Here is a 22,649-nt window from a genome sequence, read left to right on the forward strand (position 1 = left end):
GTCACCATCATCTCTGCTTTTCTCTCTCCTTTCTTTAAGGGATTAACACACCCTTGTAATATGTTTTCAAAGATTTTTCAGGTTTAAAAAGTGTTTAAAGTTTATAATTTCTAATAGGAAAACATCATCTGAATGAAAACCCTAAGAGCAAACCACTGTAAAATGTCTCAGTTGCATGTGGGGCAGAAGAGTAGGGATTATCTTCACAGCACCCCAGCTTTCTCCATGAGGTCAGAGGTACAGTGGTTTGTATTATTGTGACTTCCAATAGGTGATCGAAGTTGCTTTTCCTTCAGCAAGGGCTTTATTTGTCAGAAGGGCATTATGCCTGACCTCCAAATTTGGCTGACAATTTACTGATGAGATTCATAACCTTTGGGTTACTCTGATATTTTGACATATTTGCTGGGTTCTGGGCCACATCCTGGAAGGCCACCATAACTTCTGGATCCTGCATGGCTGTGAGAACCTCTGGGTCACTAAGAATTTCATTGAACCCAGGCATTCCTGCCATTCCAGGCATTCTCCCCGCCATTCCAGGCATGCCTCCAGGAAAATTACCAGGCATTCCCCCAGGAAAGCCACCTGGAAAAGAGCCATACTGAGCTCCTGATTGTCTCTGGCTCCTTCCTCCCTCTGGGCTCTCTCATGTTCTTCCCGAGCCTTCTCAACCCTTTCTATTCTTTCTTGATCTCTCGCTCTTCATGTTTTCGCTTATACTTTCTCCGATGTTCAGCAATTTTCTGGGCCCTCGGTTGAACTTCTTTCAACATTGCACTAGCATCTTCATCATAATCCAGTTTACAAGCAAAGTCAAGATCATGTGCTGCTTCTTCCCTATGGCCCAGAAGTCAGTGTGCTTTCCCTTGCCACTTGTAAGGCTGAACTGAATCAGGATTTATTTCAATTGCTCTGTCACAGCCTCGGATGGCAGCATTTAGCTTCTGTAATTTGATGAAGACACTGGCTCTCTTGGCATACAGAATGGCCAAGTGAGGATTCAGCTTGATGGCATCCGTGAACAAGTCAATGGCTTTTTGTAGTTCACCATCATTTAGGGCATCAATGGCAGCCACTTTTTTTTTTTTTTTTTTATCATTTGCCTGATCCATCATTTCCTCGGTTATCTCTACATTTCCATCTCCCATTTCTTGAGGGGCATCAGTGTCTGGTTCAATCACACCTTCATTGTCAATTTCTAGATCACTTTCCTCACTTGATGGTTCGTCTATCTTTATGTTTTCCTCTGTCTTTCTTACTATCTGTTTTTTCTTCCTTGATATCGTCTTCTGATTTAGTTTTATGAGTAGCAGGTGGTATTTTACCGCCCCCCCCCCCATACTCTCCACCCATTCCCGTAGGAAGCGCATTTCCTCGGTGTGCAGAACGCTCGGATCCTGCTTACACATTTTCACGAAGGCCCGAAGCTTGCTCGCTTTGCGGGGGTCCATGGTCCAGAGGTGGCGGCGGGCGGTGGACGCACCTAAGGTCGTGGCCCGTATCCAGGCGCAAGTACTAGCTCAGTGTGACCGTGTGGAAGGGGCTCTGCTTTTTTCCTAAGAGATGTTTGGGTAGGACTCAGCCGCTCTCATAATTTTGTAGAGGACAATTGTGGAAGGTGAATTGTTGAGGCCAAGGAAGAAAGACTAGCAATTTTGACGTGTCTAGTTCTATTTTTAGTCTTTTTCTTTATTACAAGGATTTCACTGGTCAAATCAGACTTTTTCCTTTAGAAATTATTTTGCAGAATGGATTGCTATCACTTTAACTCACTCTCCTTTGGGCCAAATCAGATTTGCTGAGCAAGATAATACAGTTATTTGTGCGTGCAGTAGTAAGGAAAAGAAGAATGAATGGCTTGTAACAGATGCTGTGTTACAAATGTCAGAGCTTTCAATGAGCCCACGACTTTGAAAGGTCATACCATTTTATAGTTATACATTTTAAGCTCAGTAATAAATACAGGGTACGTGCTGTACTTCCTACTTTAAATGGATTGGTTTCCCAATTTTCTGTGTCAAACGATGGCTTTACCATCTGCTGCTGTTTTATTGCATTCCTTCAAACCCAAGCCTTTCCTCTTTCCTAATGTGCTTGTTAATTTGCAGAAGGTGCCATCATCAAGACCTCACACTGTGGAGCTTTATAATATTTGTCCAACAGTGATATGACTGATTGATTTGGAACAGCCCTCAATGCCAGAAATACACTGGGAGAAGAATTATAAGAATTCTAAGATCATTGTTAAGATTCTGGTCAGCATGACTTGGTAAGCAGATCATGCTGTAGTCCTTTTCTGCATATCAATTTGTTCAAAACTTGTTTGTTCAAAACAAAGTTCTTTTATTAAAAATTTCTATATCCTTACTTATTTTTGTGTACTTTATTTGTCATGAATTGAGAGAGGAATGTTATAATTTCCTACTGTGATTACAGATTTATTTTTGCATTTCTATCAGATTTTATATATTTTAAGACTACCTAATTTCATGATATATCTTGACTATGTGCTATATCATATGAAGCATCCTAAATACACTGCTCACTTGATATTTTGACCTTTAATTATAATATGTCTGATTACTATCACTTTTTACTTTTGTTTTTAAATGTTTTAATTAATTTTTTAATTGAGGTATAATTGATATATTAGGTTTTGGGTACACTTTTTTTTTTGCCTTTGGAATCTTTTATTCAGATCTATTTTCACAATTACACAGCTGCAAGATTGCACTTGTTTTTCTTTTTCTTTTTTTTTTTAATAAAATCCATTCTTATCCATAAAAATTTCCTGGCTTTCCCTTGCCAATGGTGGAGCCAGCTTAAGCTGGGAGGGAGGTGACATTTGTGTTCAGAGCATCTGGCCGCCTTTCTTTTCCCTTTGGGTAGTTATCCTTTCTGGTTCTAGGATATTTATGAATCCATAGTCTCTTTTTAGAATTACACTTTAATTTTTTTTTTTAAATATGCTTCTTTTTTTTTAAATTTTAACATTTATTTACTTTTGAGACAGAGAGAGAGCATGAACAGGGGAGGGGCAGAGAGAGAGGGAGACACAGAATCTGAAACAGGCTCCAGGCTCTGAGTGGTCAGCACAGAGCCCGATGCGGGGCTCGAACTCACGGACTGTGAGATCATGACCTGAGCTGAAGTCGGATAATTAACCGACCGAGCCACCCAGGCGCCCCTACACTTTAATTTTTAAAAGCATTTAACATCTATGTATTTTTATTCGGAGTCATTTGGTTTGGCATGTGTGTGGGACAGACAGCTTATAGCTGGATTTAATAATGCAATAGGACTTTGTACTTTTGATGTTTATTTATTTTTGAGAGAGAGACAGAGTGTGAGCAGGGGAGGGGCAGAGAGAGAGGGAAACAATGAATCCAAAGCAGGCTCCAGACTCTGAGCTATCAGCACAGAGCCCTGTACAGGACTTGAAACCACAAACCACAAGATCGTGACCTGAGCCAGAGGTGGACAGTTAACCGACTGAGCCACCCAGGCGCCCTGACTTTCCACTTTTAATAGAGTAATTTACCTAGTTTGCCATGTATTGTCATTGTTGATATGTTTGGGATCATTCTTGCCATGTTACTTTGTAATGTATGTGTTATATATTCCAAATTATTTATTTTTTTTTAATCTTCCCAATTTTCAGCTCTTGTTTTGATCAAGATATTTGTGTTCTGTTTTTCTCCTCTTATGGTTAGGAAATTATATTCTATTCCTCTGGACTCTAGAGGTTAATTTTTACTTTTTAAGGCATACACTTAAACATACATTTTTTTTTATCAGCATATAAAATAAACCAGAAAATATATCCTTTCTGAAGAAAGCAGGGAATACTCTTTGTTTTATCTACCTCCTCCTCCTGCTGGTATCTCCCTCCCATGCTGAGATCATCTGAGATAATAGTTTCAGGCCATTTATTATTTAACATTAAAATTTATTTAGTTAATATTTTATTGATTTCATTGCTGATCTATTTTTTTGTGCCATTTCTTAGATTCTTTTTGTTTTTCTGACATTCACATATTGACCCCCAACCCCAGCTTTACTGAGGTATAATTGATAAATAAAAGTTATGTATATTTATTTATTTAATAGTTTAAACTTTTTATTTCAAATAGTTTTAAGTTTCCAGAAGATTTCCAAAGAAAATACAAAGATGTCTTGTATTCCCATCATGCTGGTTCCTCTAATGTTCCTTTCATACATAACCCTGGTCCATTTATCAACAATCCACTTATAACATTGTTACAGTAAAATGTATATATTTAAAGTGTACAATGTGTTGTTTTGCTATACCACATATGTTTATGGAGGGCTTATAGGAGATAACATTTCTTTATCCTTGATAATCTGAAAATAAATTTAACTTTGCCTTCATATTTGAATAATATTTTGCCTGAAGAAAATTTCAGTTTCAAAATAATTTTCACTTAGAACTTTGAAGATAATTATCTAGTATCCTGTTGAATCTAGAGTTGATGTGACATGTGATACCAGCCCGATTCTTTTTTTCAGTGAATAATCCCCCTGCCCCATCTTTCCTTTTACCTTTTTGACTTTATCCTTAAATTATACATAAATGTGGTTTAAACTTATATAAAAATGTATCCAGGTGTGAGAACTTTTTCATTCATCCTCTTTGGTCCTTCAGTTTTAAGGTCAGGATTTTTTTTTCAGCTATAAGAGTGTGTCTTCTATTATTTTCTTGATTTTTTTCTTGGTTCCTTTCTTTCTGGTCGTTTCTTATGGAACTTTGGTACATGAAGGCTGGATCTTCTGGAGTTTTCCTCCATGTAGTTTACAATTTTTATATCATTTATTTGTAAATAATTTGAAACTTATAGGAACATTGTAAGAACAGTACAAGGAACTGCTGCATATCCTCCAACCAGATTTAGAAACTGTTAACCTCTCACCACATTTACTTTACCATTCTCTCTCTCTTTATATGTGTATGATTTTTGGTGGGGAACATTTGAGACTAAGTTAGAGTTGGTTCTGTATTACCCCTAAACACTTTAGACTGAGTTTCCTAAGAGCAAGGATATTCTCTTTTATAATCATATTACAATGAATTAAAATAAGGGTTTTAACATTGTTATACTAGTATTATCTAATTAAAAATTTTTATACATTTCATCTTTTTGTTCCTTTTGTGATATTTTGGAATCATTAATTTTTAGTTGTGTTGATTCATTTTTTCCCAGCCCGTCTATTTTTTTTTGTTTGTTTGTCTCTTTTGTTTTTGTTGAAGTATAGTTGACACACAATGTAACATTCATTTCAGGTATACAACACAGTGATTTAACAACTCTATCCATTATGCTATGCTCACCACAAGTATAGCTACTGTCTGCAGCTCATCTATTGAGTTTTTATTTTGACAATCATTATTTTTCATTTGCAAGATCTGTAATTGGTTCTGTTTCATAGCCTGATCTTGTTTCATGGATAGTGTGTCTTATTTCATTAAAATTATTAATTAAATTTCTTTTAAATTTACTTTATGTTCCCTCTAATATTTATTCTTACTGAGTTCATGTGCTCATATTTCTTCTGTTCTTCAGTGCTTCTCTTTTATTGTGTTGTTAATATTTTGAGGATTCTTGGTTGTGTGCTCATCTTTTTGTATTTAAGAGTCCTTGTGGACACCCAGTAAATGCTGCTTCTGTTTACCACAGCTTGCTTCATTTATTGTGGGGAAGGGTGAGCCAGTGGCCATTATTCTGACTGTAATATTCTGTTTCTCATTGATGTTACCAGCTGCCAGTTACCTTGACTTTGCTTGGCAAGCTTTGCATTCACATTAACTATTCTTGCCAGAGACAGATGATTTTGCTGTGTGTTGCATGGTGAAATAGTAGAAGGGGAGTTTGTGTCAGTTATCTATGGTTGTAGCAACACCAGAAACCTTTCTAAAATGTAGCAACTTGATATAATTGCACAGTTACTTAGTTGACAATTTTGTGGGTGGGCTAGGTAGCTCAACTGGGCTGGCTCTGTTTTTTTCTCTGCTGTTCTAGTTTGTGCATCTGTGGCCAGCAGATAGTTCTGTGATTCTGGTGTTCTGCTGTCAGTTGGTGGGTTGGTTGGAGGCTGGCTGGTCTCAGATGGTCTCACTTACATGTCTGGCAGTTGGTTGAACTCCTTGGTTCTCCTCCATGAAGCTACTTTTTATTTCTTTAGCAAGCCATGCTAAAGAAATATGGTTTTCTCAGTTCTAAGTACAAGAAGAGAAAAAGACTTTCAAGCCTTGTCTCCATCGTATTTGCTAATGTTCCATTGGCCAAAGCAAGTCAGATGGCCCCCCAGATTCAAGGAGTGAAATAGAGTTCACTTCTTGATGGAAGGAGTTTGAATATCACATTGCAGGGGTGTGAATGCAGAGAAAGGAAAGATTTGTGACCGTGATAGAGCAACCTGCCCCAGAGTTGTTGACCTATGTGGGTATACTAAATGTGGTTCTTCTAACAGTAACTCGAGTAGTTTCCCAGGCTGTCATCTGCCATCAGTGCTTGCCATTACAGAGTTTGGAGTACACTTGGCATCTTTTTGTCTTGTTTCAGCTTCTGGTTGTGTGTGTGTGTGTGTGTGTGTGTGTGTGTGTGTGTGTGTGTGTGTTTGTGTGTGTTGGGACCATGCTTTTCTTCATACTTCCAACTCCACCTGCTTTCTGTCTTTTAGGGCTTCATTGTTATTTCTAATATACTGAGGGTACTTGTTCTTATTCTCTAGACCTCATATGGACTTTTAAAGTTTTTATATTTAATTTATTTTTTAAATTTACATCCAAGTTAGTATATAGTGCAACAATGATTTCAGGAGTAGATTCCTTAATGCCCCTTACTCATTTAGCCCATTCCTCCTCCCATAACCCCCCAGTAGACCTTTTAATTTTTTAAAATAAAATATTTTAAAAATCTAGGTGTATTTTAGGCAGGAATAGCACTTGGTCATATTCTTGGTTTGATTTCTTATTTGTATTACTTTTATTAACAGATTAATAAATTCAAAGTATGGAACTGAGTGCTTTTACTGATATATCACCTATTTCTACTGTCTTCTCTGAGATGACCACTTAAAGGGGTTGCCTGAGATGACTGTATTCCACCATGAAAATTTTGTCTTAATTAAAAAATTTTATCTGAATCAGTAGAGTTTTCTTTGGAAGAATAAAAGAGCAAAAATTGACCACTTTGAAAATTACCATATTGGGGCACCTGGGTGGCTCAGTTGGTTAAGCGTCCGATGTCAGCTTAGGTCATGATCTCATGGGTTGTGAGTTTGAGCCCTGTGTTGGGCTTTATGCTGACAGCTCAGAGCCTGAAGCCTGCTTTGGATTCTGTCTCTCTCTCTCTCTCTCTCTCTCTCTCTCTCTCTCTCTCTGTCCCTCCCCCACTCATGTTCACTTGCTCTCTCTCTCTCTCAAAAATAAACATTAAAAAAAATTTAAAAATGTCATATTGTGTGGAGTTGTAGAATGATTTGAAAATAATCAGCATTGAAAACCTTTTACATGTAGCTGCTTTTACCCTCGCTACCTAAAGTAAGTATTTTATAGAGGAAACATTTATTATTTTTATTTTTTATTCGTCATGTTAGCTATTGTAGTCTCCTCAGTTCTTAGGCTTAATATTAAAAGTCTCTCTCTTGAACATAGAGCCCTTTCAACATAAAATTGCTCTTTGAGAGTCAGCAAGGATTGAATTTGCCTGGAAAACTGCTATCCTATTGAAGGCTAATGACAAAAAAGTTCAGCTTGTTTATTCACTTCACTGCATTCAAAAAATGGTGCTGTCACATAAATATGTTGGTTATTGAAACTATTTCCCACAGCGTGCACTTTTCCTGAAGAGTGCATGCTGGTCATTTTATTAGTTTCACTTGGTTTCTTAAACCCAGGAGAACGAGTGAATGAATGGATGAGAACAACAGTAGAGAAGTGTCTGAATCTTGAATTCTTCCCCTTCATCGATACTTAAATATCCTCATCTGCTCATCCTTAAAGAACCTCTCTATATCCACCTCACTCTTCCAGCAGCTCTCTGTCCACAATTATGCTTCTGGACACAACTACACTCTGTCCATTTTCTCACCTCCCATCCTCTGCAATTAGACTTCTTCATCAGAATTCTATTAAGATTGCTGAGGTCACTCATTACCTCTTTGTGACTAAACTCAGTGGGAAAATTTCCATCTTCATTTATTCACCAAACATTTGTAGAGCTCCTATTGTGTTGTGAGCACTGTTCTAGGTGCTGGGATACAGTGCTGAGCAAGACAGATAAAATTCCTGGTGTCATGGAGCTCATGAGTAAGAATATCAAGTACTGGTATGTGTTACAATAAAAATAAAATGAAAGGAGGTGGGGAGAGACATAGGAGAGAGAGAATGCTTGGACACTTGAATGATGAAAAGAGCCAGCTTAGCTTCATCTAAACCTAGAAGCAGTGAAAGGAGCCATTGTAGCTACTGCTGCGGTATCTCGTAGGAAGGCCATATGGAAGCTTGCCTGGAGACAGACTGTAGTGTTAGGAGATGAGGAGACAGGGCTGGTGATGCGGCTAGATTCTCCTTGAACAAGATATCCAAGGCCTAGGAGATGGTGAGGCAGAACAAATTTGGAAAGGTACATAAACAGCCCAATTGGGTAGCCATCATAATAGTAACTTATTATGGGTCTAATGCAGCAAAACAACTTGTCTTTTTATTCAATTATACACATTCAATTTTAATTCAATTATAGATATATCATTATAGTGTATTTAATATATATATATTAGCCTTATCAATAGTGTATGAGCTATATTTGATCTGTGGTTTTCACCATCACACCAATAATGCCCTTTGCTGGGGGGTTTGAAAGTCTTTGCCATAGAATTTCTAAGGGATTGTGACTGTTTATCAGACATTTAGTTTGTCATGGTGTTAGATTGACCAGGCAATTGCTCATGTTGGAATTTGTAGGTTATGATTTGATAAATTAGTTGACTGCTGCTACAGAGGGAGCCATTTGTGTTTGCCTTTTCTTTGATAATTCACTGGAAAACTGTGAATAATAATATTGCATATAAAAGAGACAAGGATGGATAAAGGTGTAAGAGAATAAATTTTCTCTGTAAGTAGCAAACAGCCATGAATCTCTTATTAAATTTTCCAGGCAGGGAGCCTGTCACTCTAAGCATGAGTTCTTATTGTAAGGAAAATTTAGACCAGTTATGGACTTATTGTTCTAAAGCACTCAAACAGAGTTGAAATGTTTTATAGCCTAGTCATATTTTTGGGGGGAGGGGATCAAGGGTAAAATAAAAAGCCATTAGTGAAATTTCTAAGCATAATAGTTCTTAGCTATAAGCAAGAAACCAAATTCGGTTGATTTGTGAAGAAAATTATTTATTCAACGGACACTGAGCTAGAGAACCAGCCTTGGGACTAGTCAGATAGGAACAACATTCCAAATCATGCCGTGGAACCAGCTCAGTGGAGACACTGCTGTCATTGCTGCTAAGAACTACAGCCTGCAGTGTTGACATCCCTAGCAATGGAGTCTGGAAGCTGCCATCAGCTCTGCTATCCCTGCTACCGGAAGAACTTGATTTTTGTGACAGCCACCTCTATTACCATAGATAATTTATTCCTTCTGTGTCTCACCTGACAAAGCTGCTTTGGTCAGCAAGGGCCTGTTATGGGATTTGGTGGGTTTGGGGTACTTATGACATCCAAATTCATCCATTTTCCTCCATTCCAAATCTCAGTTTTGTTCTATCTTGATCAATGCTTTTACTTACACATAAGTGATCTCAGTGGGCTGACATTATAATTTTAGAAAGCTACGGGATCAAAGTTCGAGTTTGATTTTCAGTTTTCTCAGCCCTGCGGCTGAAAGCGATAAGACATTCTTTTAGCAGTCAGAGAAACTTGGGATTTCACTTCATGCCTCTAGCCATGAATTTGCAATTTCAGCTTGTCATTCTTCCCCTTTAAGCACTGTAGCACTGTTAGAAACAATGTCCACACCCCACAGTTCTTGAATGCGTCATGCCTGTCATATACTCCTGTGGCTGGGCTATATGGTCCTCATTAACCCTGTCTTCAATGAAGACTTCTTTGAGGTGATGATTTGATAATTTGTGCCATGGGCTTCCATTCACATTCTTAATACTGACTGGATTTTCATTGTTATTATTTCTTTTTAAAAAATGCTTATTTATTTTGAAGGAGCAAGAGAGAACATATGTGTGACTGGAGGAGGGACAGAGAGGGAGACAGAGAATTCCCAAGCAGTCTCCATGCTGTCAGTGCAGAGCCCAACATGGGGCGTGATCCAAGGAACCATGAGATCATGACCTGAGCCAATATAAAAAGTTGGATGCTTAAGTGACTGAGCCATCCAGGCACCCCCATTTTTTACTAACTAGGCCAGATATCCCATTCCCATTTTTTTCTGAGGGACCATTGCCTACAACTGCAACTGGAAGCAATTTATGTCACTTAGTGTTCCCTTAAATCAACGCTATACATTGTAAGCATAAAACAAATTAATTATTAGGACATTCAGCTGTACAGAATCTTCAGGGCTGCAGAGCTAGGAACAATACTCCAGATCATGCCCCATAAGGACACCATTATTACTGCTGCTGAGACTGGGTACTGTAGTGTGCAAAGCTGATAGCAATAATAATGGACCTGGAATTAGGGTCACTTAGAACTGCTGCCATTGCTACCCTAGGGATATTATCATGCTCTATCTCTTGTCATTGCCAGACTGAATTGCTCACATTCTCCTCGTCTTTGCATTGCTGGTTCACAATTCAGAATTTACGGTGGATGCATCTGACTGGTAGAACTTAGGTCATGGGCTCATGTTTCAATTGTGAAGGCCACTAAGAAGGTGACTATCTGGCATTTTTTTCCCCCTATAGTTTGTGGCAGGCTCTACCACCTACCAGTACTCATAAGTTGCAAGACCCCTAAAATGTAGGGAGTAATTTTGCTAAATACTATAATAAATTGGCTCTTTCAACACCCATTCCAATCCTCTTCTAGATAGTCTTTCTAGAAAGTGATGGGTTCCTAGTCTCTGTTGCCATTGTAGAGTACATATACAAGACTTGGATATAAATCCAACTCATGGCTGTGTGAGGGGAAATTGGACCTTCCGCAAGCATGGTTGTGAAGGTGTTTTGTTTTAGAATGGCTCTGGGGGACTTCTGGCATTCAGAACCAAAGTTGCCAACTTGTGATTGGGGTTGTTAATGAAGTTTCTTAGAACAGACCCACAGTGGAGCTATGCCTTTTCTCTCACTGTGTTGTCCTTGGCTCACTAACTCTGCCTGTGAGCCCCCAGGTCTTATTCTTTGTCTGTCTCAGGGATTCTATGAGCTGGCTAATAATTCTTCTTACACCCTTTTCTGCTAAAACTAGCTTGATTCAGTGCTATGATTTGCAAATTAAAGCCCTGAGTAGTAGAAAGTTTAAAGTGACAGGTGGCCCCAAAGAATGATAAATAACCCCTATGTTAAAATATACATGTAAAGATTGGAGGTGTTGATCTTCACTCACTATTTTTTTAAATTATTATTATAATTTTTTAAAAATGTTTATTCACTATTTATAGGAAAACTGACTAGGGTACCTGGATGGCTCAGTCATTTGAGCATCTGACTTTTGCTTAGTCATGGTCTCACAGTTCATGGGTTCAAGCCCCATGTTGAGTTCTGTACCAACAGCTTGGAGCCTGGAGCTTACTTCGGACTCTGTGTCTCCCTCTCTTTCTGCCCCTCCCTACTCATGTTCTGTCTCTCAAAAATAAATAATCATTAAATTTTTTTAAAAAAGTTATTAATATACTTGGATGTGTATGGTTGGTGATTTTGAGAGCAACGTGTTCTATTAGATTAAATCAATTTGTGAAATTCAGGTCTCAATCCATAGAGATTGGAGTATACATCAGAAGCACTGTAGATGCTGTGTCATTGTGATAATACTAATACATAGCATTTGTTGAGTGCTCACCAGGTAATGCTACATGGATTATTTTTGTAGTCTATAGAATAAACTTTTGAAATATTTACTGTTGCCATCCATAGTGTACAGATGAGGAAATTGAAGTTAGAATAGTTAAAATACTTTCCTAAGGTCACTCAGCTAGGTAGGCAGGAGTGGGATCTGGACCTATAGCTGTCTGATGTGGATTCCTCATTTATGCCATTAAGTAAACACTGCCTCTTATTATGAATTTAGATTTACCTGCTCTGCTCAGAATTGCATAGAATTTGATGAGGAAGTTAAGATGGAAGATGCATATTTAACAAAGAATGCCAGAGAAACAACATGAATGCTCCATAGGGGAGTTATGGGCTCGAAGCTAATGAGTCTCCTGGATGGATCTCTTCTGTATAGGAATTAGGAAAATTTTCCTTAGGCAGGTGAATTATGCTCATTATGCTTGAAAGCCTTGATACCCCAAGTATGGTCCGTGGACTAGCCGCATTGGCATCACTTGGGAGCTTGTTAGAAATGACTTTGTTTATGGAAGAATGAAATAGGAATAGCAAATGAAGGAAGTTGAGAGGCTTCCTGGATGAAGTCTTGTGTGTTATTGTATAGGAGAAGTTTTTATGTCCTAATGGAGATATTTGTATGTCTAGGAAAGAGTGCAGTATAGACTTGATGTACAGTTAAGGTTTTTTTTTTTTTTTTTTAGTTTATTTACTTATTTTGAGAGAGACAGGCACAGTGTGAGCAGGGGAGAGGCAGAGAGAGAGGGGGAGAGAGAATCCCAGGCAGGCTCCGTGCTGCCAGTGCAGAGCCTGATGCGGTGCTCAAACTCATGAACCATGAGATCATGTCCTGAGCTGAAATCAAGAGTCAGACACTTAACTGACTGAGCCACCAAGGCACCCCAAGTTTTTCCTAATATATTTTCCTTTTGTTCTCTCTTTTTAATTATTTTATGTATAATATATGTATACCTATTTACTTAAGTGAAAAGTGAAAGATACTAACAGTTACCAAAGGACCTAGGTATGGGCCCCGGTTTCCTCACTGCTATCTTTTTAGCATTTACCATGCTCTTCCTTTATTCTTCCAAGCTTTGATAGTCCACATGGTATTATACAGCTTGCAAGGCACATGGTGCCTAAGAGATTGTTCAATCATAGGCATCACTGACTTGGAACAATATCTTACCTTCTTTGTTCCTCTTTGTCAAGACTCCAGGCATGGACTTTCCTCTCAAAGATTCCCCCAGATCCCTTAAATTTAGGAGGCACTTGCCTGTCACAGATGCAGTTGTGAGAAACAACCCAGTAAGGTTTCCTCCTGGAATCAAAAAGCTTTCTGCAGTCCAGGGTTTTTATAGCCCTAACCAGATGTTTGTCCAGACCCATCAAGTCTTGGCACCCCTGTTCTTGGGAAAGGACTAAGGCTATTTCACCAATGAATAAGTTCTGAATGAGGGAAGTTTCCAGCTGTATTTCCAGAAAGAATGTTTAATGAAGACAACTGCTGTTTCTGAATGGCCTATTCTACTAATTGTTCTTAAGGCTATAGCTTCCTGATGTACACTTCTGAGGCACTAAGTATGCAAATAAAGCATTTAAAATGATAAAACCCTTATCATTTATGAGGATATATCCTGATTTCCATGTTTTAATTTATTTTATTAAATTTTTGGAATGATTCATCAAGATTCATTATTTTAATTACTTTTATTTTCCTCTTTTTCCCAAATCTGTGGGGAAATCTACAGCCCTTTACTTGAATAGACATGGTTGAGAAGGTTTCTCCAGTCTCATATCTGAAAAGCAAAACAAAATAAAATAAGTATAAAGTTGATGTTGAGCTTAATTGAACCATGTCGTATTGACCATTCCAGGATCTTGCTCCTGCCTCTCCCTCAGCCCCACCTCTCGTCCCTTTCTTCCTCATGTCCCATTCTCAGCCCTACTGAAATAGATACCCCTAACATGCCAAATTGTTGTAGAGCTCTTCCTCTCACCTCTTTTTCTTCGTAAAATGCCAGTCTTCCTATTGTCCCCATTTTGAATGCCTTCTCATTTTCAAAGATGCATCCCTTTTTATTACTGAATATAGCCTTCCTAATTTCCCTATAGAAAACTGACTTTGGTGCCTACCCTGTACCCACATGGCCCAGAAAACAATTTTTATGTGGATAATGAGTAAATAGTGTCAAAGAATGAAACAATGAAAAGCAAAGAACCAAGAAGATTTCTTAACTCTTAAACCAGTGAGTCAGGACTAGAAAATCTGAGGCAAGGATTTTTTTTTTTCTCGCACATATTTGTGTCCTATTTGTGTATTGAAGACTCTTTGGTATGGAATCCATGACTTACTCATGTTTGTATATCCGTTGTACTCTCCAGTGACAATTTTGATCATCTGTTTGATGATGCTATTTTTAGATCAAATAATGATTTCATTGAAAAAATTTACTTCATTGGCCTAGGACATTCATCATGACCTTAGATTCCTGAACTGTACTGCTTTTATTGAGTGTCTGAGAAGATTTATTTTATATAAAGTTTTTTTATAAATTTTCTTCAAATGTCAGATTAAAAGTGCACATTTGCTCCTGAATGTTTATCTTGTTCTTCACTGATGATCAATTTAGAATGTGTCTGTTCAGGCAAGAATAAACAGAGCAAACGATCTCTTTTTCCCATATGAGCTCTTGAATTTCACTTTTCCCTAGAATGAAAATTGCTTCTTGCCATTAGAGGATTTTTTATACTGTCATCTTAAAAATGGATTTTCTTTTATCAAACCAATAACCTTTGTTTTCACTTATGCGAAACTTTGAGATCAGCTTCCACAGATTCTGTTTTGTGGTGAGTGCTATCAGTGGAAGGATGTAATTTGTCATGTCTTAGACTGAGGAGTACCTTTTCCTTCTTATAGCAAGTAAGAAAAATAAGCTCTTCTCTATCCAAATAAGACAGATATACTTGGGACACTTATTTTTGCCTGTGATTTTCTGATCTTGAATCACTGGTTTAAGAATTTAAGAATCTTCTTGGTTCTTTCCTTCTTATTATTTCACAGCTCTGTCACTGCTTACTCAATACCCATGTAAAGATTGTTTTATGGGCACTGTGAGAACTGAGTAAAATTGGAAAAGTCTGTCTGTAACGTTATCTTTTGTGTTTTCCTTTCTTCTGAGCTTGACCAAAGATTTAAACTCCTTATACCCTGATAACTCAGTTTTCTCCACATCCTGCCTGCCTTCTTGGGCCAGCATCCCAAAGACAAAACCATTCTTCTTTCTTCTGCAACTAAAATGCTCACAAGTTGGCTGTCAAACAGAAAATCTCTCTGATTAACTCCCTCTCTCCAGGGAGCTACTGGTCATTAATGGCCCAATGTCTTAATCTTCTAGAGTGAAAATGAATATGGTAGAACAGGTAAGAACTTCATGACAAATTCATTAATCAAGTAAGTGGCTCTGTAATTGTGGTATTTCAGCAGTCATGAGGTGGGACCCTGGGAAGTTGCATATCCAGGAGGGAAGTTACATATCCAGGAAGGATGTGTGCACTGCTACCTACCCATCCTGTTCGTAAGACTGCCACTGGTAGTGGTGGAAGCAACCTAAGGATTTCCAGGTCTAAATTGTGCATTTCTGTTCTTCTCCCATGAAGGAATCTAAATGCCATTATGTCATGGTAACTGCATTGTGCTTCATATAATATCATAGAAATTAAAGGTAAAACCGTTTAATTTTTTTTTACAATATTACTGGTGGAACATAAGAGACAGCAGAAATATGACTATTAACCTGTCAATAGTTAGTGGATACCATTATTATACATTCTAAATTTGGGTGAAATCTCTGATCAGATTATTTAAACGTATGTGTATTAAAAGGTCTGTGACACAGATCATGTATTCAAAATAGTTTGCTTCAGATTCCCTGGAAACAAATCACTGGAGTAGACAGAATGTGCTTAGTCATCAAAGCATTTCTTATGTTGTGGATATGACTGGTAAATATAGAAGAAAATTGAAGATTTGAAGTGTAAAGGAAACTATAAAAACAGACAGCAGATGTCACTGTTGTTTTTCCATTACTTTACCTTAGCCTCATTTTTTTTTTTTTTGGTTTTGTTCCTAGTTAATGACATTTTTCATTTTATTCGAGAGCTCTAATAGGTAAAACAAGTTCACATATGCTAAACTTCTGTTTTGAATTTTATATTTGTTAAGGTTATCACTGTAAATCTTGCATGCATAGCTTATAAAGAAGGTACTTACATTTTATATGCCTAGATTCATTAACTCAATATTATAAGTTGATAGAATAATAACTTCTATAATTATCTCTGGTTAAAAATGAGGTATTATCCATCTTGAATATAAACCTGTCCTGGTTTTATTTCAAATGACCATTCATATCATTTGTTGTCTTCATGTACACACGCAGAAATGCACCAAGAAGTAGTGACAGTACAATTAAAATCTCTGAAGATTTTTTTTTTTCACAAAATCTAATCTTATTGTCATCGGTTATTCAGAAAGCTGAAGTTTTACCATTATATTCTTAGGCATGTTGTGCATTGTTTTAAATTTATAAAATAAGGAACTTGGATAAACTATTCCTAATATGCTTTCCATTGATAAAATTTCATGATTCAATAGGAAGCACTGAAGAAAAATACTTAGAGAATAGTGCTTTTTATTTCAAAAATCTTATTAGGAGGTAATTTTGGTAGCATTTATAGTTTGTATATATGTTTCATATTTTCATTAAAATGCATCACATTACTATTTTCTGGAACTAAAATGAAAGTATATATTGAGCATGTATTGGGAAATTAAGACTTATAATCCTAGAACAGTAATGAAACTGTGATTCACATATAGAATCTGCTATAACTGATAAACAATTCAGGAATTTAATGACAATCTAAAAATTTCAGAAGCCTGTGAACGTGTATATGATTAGATAAGGACTGTTAGAATAAATGATAAAGAACAGTTTATATTTTGGAATTTATCTTGATTATTTATTGAAGATATGATTAAAGATAGTGTTAACACAAAAGCCTGGAAGAGTAGGAACACTGTTCTTAGTCATAATGTGTCAGCACTTCATACTGGTGCCATGGTCAGGTTAATTATAAGGCCTATATTCAGAACTTATGAAATAAATAATTTCAATCATGGATAAAGTAGAATATGGTTTTTGGTGCCTGGTTCATGTATTATTTAGCTCAGAAAGCATTCTGAAGAAGAATTTAGAAATAGGGCACTTTATTCACTGGTAGGAACTTAGGTGATTAGAGATACATTATTTCTGTGGCCTGTTCCAGGATAGTATGTTTTGAACACATTGCATTTTCAGATTGGTTTGAAACCTGGCCTTGCTACTTTTAATCTGTGTTACTTTGGTCAAGAAATTTAGCATGTCATAAATATAGTTTCCTTACAAAGAAAGAATCGTGAGGCTTACATTTCTCAAGGTTGTTGTGAAGATTAGAGTGGATGCATTTGAAATGCTCAGCACCAATATACGTGTAAGGTGTACATATATTACTCATACATATATATCATCAGAATCACTAATAGCACATGTTTCTCAATGGCCTGTTGAGTACAGGCTTTATATTGGTTCTCTAAATATAAAAGGGTAGGATTTGTGGTCTCCACACTCAGAAGCAATGCTGAAATAATGTATTTACTAATTGGCACAATAATTCTTTACCCAACATCTTTAACAGTTGTTTTAAAAAATTGTATTAGGTTGGGGCGCCTGGGTGGCGCAGTCGGTTAAGCGTCCGACTTCAGCCAGGTCACGATCTCGCGGTCCGTGAGTTCGAGCCCCGCATCAGGCTCTGGGCTGATGGCTCAGAGCCTGGAGCCTGTTTCCGATTCTGTGTCTCCCTCTCTCTCTGCCCCTCCCCCGTTCATGCTCTGTCTCTCTCTGTCCCAAAAATAAATAAACGTTGAAAAAAATAAAGATGCCCAAACACCCAATTAAAATTAAAAAAAAAAAAATTGTATTAGGCAACGTGGATGGAACTGGAGGGTATTATGCTAAGTGAAATAAGTCAGGCAGAGAAAGACAGATACCATATGTTTTCACTCATATGTGGATCCTGAGAAACTTAACAGAAGACCATGGGAAAGGGGAAGGGGAAATAAAGTCACAGAGAGGGAGGGAGGCAAACCATAAGAGACTCTTAAATACTGAGAACAAACTGAGAGTTGATGGGGGGTGGGGGGAGAGGGGAAAGTGGGTGATGGGCATCTAGGAGCGCACCTGTTGGGATGAGCACTAGGTGTTGTATGGAAACCAATTTGACAATAAATTATATTTAACATAAAAAGTAAAAAATAAAAAAATAAAAAATTGTATTAGATTTGAATTTCAAAGCCTTATTAGCTCTCCCTTAGTGGTAACTCCCTGGCTGTCCCTCCTCTTTTGCCAACAAGCTAGTGGAGTTGAGCTACCAGTTTTACTGTTATATTCACTTTTCGTCTTTAGACCTAGATATTCAAATAATGGAAGATATGATGGGATTTTAGAGTCAACCTGATTGGGGCGTGACGTAAGTGGATTATGGGGGTTCCCTTCATGAAAACCAAGGTCGAAGGAGGACTGTATACTTGGTACCTCTTGGCGTGACTTGCTTACAGTTTTTATTTGTTTAAAAAGGTAGATTGATGGCGTGGAAATCAGTAGTCATAAGTTGGGAATATGGATCTTGGCTGTCAGACCTTACAATGAGAGTGGGTAGGTTCCTCATAAGTCCTGTGGCATCCCATCTTCTTTGTTCTCAGGCCCCAGTACTTCATAGAATTATAGATGATTTATTTTTGGTTGCTTTCTCTGCCTCCCAACTGCTTCATAGTTTTAACTAATATTCTCTGTTATCCTCATAGATAGAATTCAGAAATGGAGTTATCATGTATCCTTATATGTGTACTTTGTTGTCTATAACACATTTTTACAAGTATGAATAACTTCTTGAACGAGAATCCATACTCTTAATATTTTTGTAGCAGTCTTGAACTGGAGTAATTATCAAGTAATATGTGTTTGTGAGACAGGGGACCACTGATGTATGTTAATATTCCCCCAAATCGCTCTCTACTCCCACAATATTCATATCTCCAGCACATTTATTGAGCAGTTACAATGTCCTAAACACTGACATAAGTGATTTACATATAACAATGTATATGTTTATGACAATCTAGGTGTGTTCTATCATTATTCCTAATATTGAGGATGATAACACTAAAGTACAGAGAGTCCCTTAGCTAGTCCCACTTGTCCCAGGCCTCACAACTAGGAAGTGGCAGAGTTGGGGCCACCCCCCAAGTCTTCTGAGTGCAGAGTCTATGCTCTTAGCACTTACACTGCCAATCTTCTAGGTTTGACTTTGTTATTTAAAAGTGCTAGAAGAGGGGAACCTGGGTGGCTCAGTCAGTTGACTGACCGACTTGGGCTCAGGTCATGACTTCACGGTTCATGAGTTTGAGCCCGCATTGGGCTCTGTGCTGACAGCTCAGAGCCTGGAGCTTTCTTCAGCTTCTGTATCTCCCTCTCTCTCTCTCTGCCCCTCCCCTGCTTGCGTTTTTTTTCCCCCCTCTCTCTCCCCAAAATAAATAAAAACATTAAAAATAATTTAAAACTGCTGGAAGAGAGTGGGATGGTAAAGATGATGTCTATGGGAGGTTTTCAGAGCCAGTGAATTCCGTCCCCCGCCCCGTGCATAGTTGTGAATGGGGCTTGTGGATCAGGAAGCACCTTAGGGCAACTTGTAGTGATACAGTAATCCCAGTATGATTCCATATTTTGGATTCATGCTTTTCTTACAATCTAGCTTCAGGTTGGAAAATGAATTGACACTGTCAAACAGTATAAAGTTCTACACTGAAGACAAGGAAACTAGAAGTCAGACCTAGAATTCTCTCTCTGGTTCAAATTTCTTACTCATGTAATTCAATTTACATATGTAATAAGTCCTGAGTGTAATCTCTACTATTATCTGCCTTTAAGTAAAGTCCTTAAGATATGGCCGTCTCCTGTTTTTCTGCAACACTTTGGGGTAATTCCCATCATCTCATTGAGTATTGTGAAATTATAGAATGAAAAGGTTCCCACTGTAGTATGAAAGTATTTTTAAGATGATGTTGCAGGTCTCATATAAAAATATGTAAATTCTCTAAGGACTAGAAATATTTTTCATTAATTTAAAATAATATTTGGATTATATGTCAGTTTGGAATAAATTGATTTATCAAGCATCTTGTTTTGGCACAGTGGTGACTACAAGTACATCAGTTATCTTTGGAAGAAAAATGGTTTCTATAGGTCATAAGTTAGGTCAGTTAGTCATCCTGGATATATTGTGTCTCTGATGCTGTTTCCTTAGATTTGATCTCGCTTCTCTCTTATACATTTGAAGCTTATTTAGGAATGTGTCAGAACAAGCTGTCTCTCAAGCCTAAATTGTTAGCCTTGAGGGCAGGGACCACGTTGTTATATTATGTTTGGAGCAGGGCACAAGAGAGCACTGCCCAGATAATAAAGGATGGTGATGAGCTCAAGTGGGTGACCTAGCTCATCAGTCTGGACACCATGGGCAGAGAGCACATGCCATTGTTCTCAGAGTTTTTTCCTTGATGACCTCTCTGAAGCTACTCTTCACCTTGCTATGAAGTCTTATTTAATTTCTTTTTACTTTAAAAAGAAAGGTCTGTAACATAACTTGTCTACTTTTGTTTTGCAAGCATTCAGTTTTAAAACAATTGAAAGTCATACCTGATCTTGTTTTTTTTTATACTTAATATTCAACAGTCTTGGCATATACAAGAGTTTGATAAATGAATGTTAAATCAAATTGAATTGGTACCTTTGACAGTGGGTAATCAGGCAGTTGAGAGCAAATTAAGATCTAGAATCCAGGTTTCCTGTCTACTCCCTCCCCGCCAAGAGGAACAATGGATTCCCAATGGCTCTCTGACCCTCACTCAGAATCCAGCCTGGTTTAGGGCTGCTGTAGATCTTAAGGCCAGGGGATTGATAAAAAAAAAAAAAAAAAAAAAAACAGACTTGAAAATGTAGTTAAGTTTGTAATTGAGTTTGATTTCAACTTGGGTTTGTAATATTAACACTCTGGGGAATTCCTGGTTTTCCTCCACTTGGAGAACTTTGTATCACTTCCCAGAGGAGCTGGGAACTGGAAATAGGACGACTTAAACTTCTTATTAAAAATGGACTTTCCTCTTGATGGCATGCTTAAGCCTTATAAAACGCTATTTTGGTGCTTTTACTGGACGTGTTTAAGCCTGTATTGCTCAATGCCAATATTACAGGAATAAGAAACTATGTTCTGACAGTAAAACATCCATTTGAGAAAGATGGTAAATTTATTGGGAACATTTCAGGGTTGAAGCATATTTGTAACTGTGAGATATGGCCTCAATTATTAATCATCATGAGAAACTGAATAGAACTGACTCTGATATGCTAGATTAATGGCATTTGATTTTAGTACCCCAAACTGAAATCATCATCTGTGAAAAGAGATTTGCAATCTTTTCACTAATTCAGCCCTGGCTATGTTATAGCCCCAGAACTCTGGCTTTAATTACTACTGATTTCATTTTACCTTCTCCTAGCGATGCCATTTTGAAATGTGGTGAGAGGATTCAAATCATTTCAAATTTGATACTTTGAACTAAAGTAAATCCAGAACCGTGGGGTTAAGAAGATTGTGAGCTTTTTAGGCCAGTAAGTAGGAAATGGAGGAGGGAAGATGTCATTTTTGAGCACTTACTCTGTTTTAGGAATGTTAGCCAAATGTAGGTATTATTCCCATTTTACAGATGAGAAATCTGAGACTTAGAGCAGTTTGATGTTTTGCCCACAGCTGCCCCACTTACAAGAAATAAGCCAGGATGCAAACCAGCTTGAATGACTTCCAAGTCTGTATGCTTCTGACTCTGCTGTAGAGATTCCCTCCTGAGTTTTGTACATATTTAAATCTCCTTAGCAGTGCTTTCCTCATATTGCACTTACACTGGTATTATAGTTATGTCAAGTTTTGTTTTATCTCATTAGTCTATATTCTTATTAATGAATAAGGCTGTGTTTTCTATGCAACTGACATAATGCCTCTTCCACATAGTAGATGTTTTAAAAAACTTACTGTTTAATAATCTGACATTGTTTCCTACTTGATGTAGATCTAGGGTTCAAAACTATTCTTTCTCAAAATAATGCTAGTGGTTGGTAGTTAAAATGTTAAATCTCATATACAATATTATAATTTTCTCTTCAATCAACACTTTCTTCTTTTCAAACAGGGAAAACAACAGTATATAAATAGTGATTTCTTCTTATTAAAGAATAGGAAAAAAATATTCAGAGGGGATACAAATAAATAAACCAAAGTCCCACCCTTTGGGAGTTCATAGCCAAGTGACAGTGATGAGAGATGGTCATGATATTTATAATATAGGGTAGAATGTTCTAATGCCTGAAGAAAATATTCAAGTAGAGTTGTAAAAGTTCAGAAGAGAGGTGATTTTTTAAAATCCCAGTTTAGTTAACATACAGTGTTATATTAATTTCAGGTATACAATATAGTGATTTAGC

The 22,649-nt window shown here is 37.3% G+C and overlaps 1 pseudogene; it reads right to left on the bottom strand.

Moving 5' to 3' along the window:
• Positions 1-267: 267 nt before the first annotated feature.
• On the bottom strand, positions 268-1,453 carry LOC101088249 (annotated as a pseudogene).
• Between the last annotated feature and the right edge of the window lie 21,196 nt (positions 1,454-22,649).

This window comes from Felis catus, chromosome B3 (assembly GCF_018350175.1).
Source record: "Felis catus isolate Fca126 chromosome B3, F.catus_Fca126_mat1.0, whole genome shotgun sequence".
Taxonomy (NCBI): Eukaryota; Metazoa; Chordata; class Mammalia; order Carnivora; family Felidae; genus Felis; species Felis catus.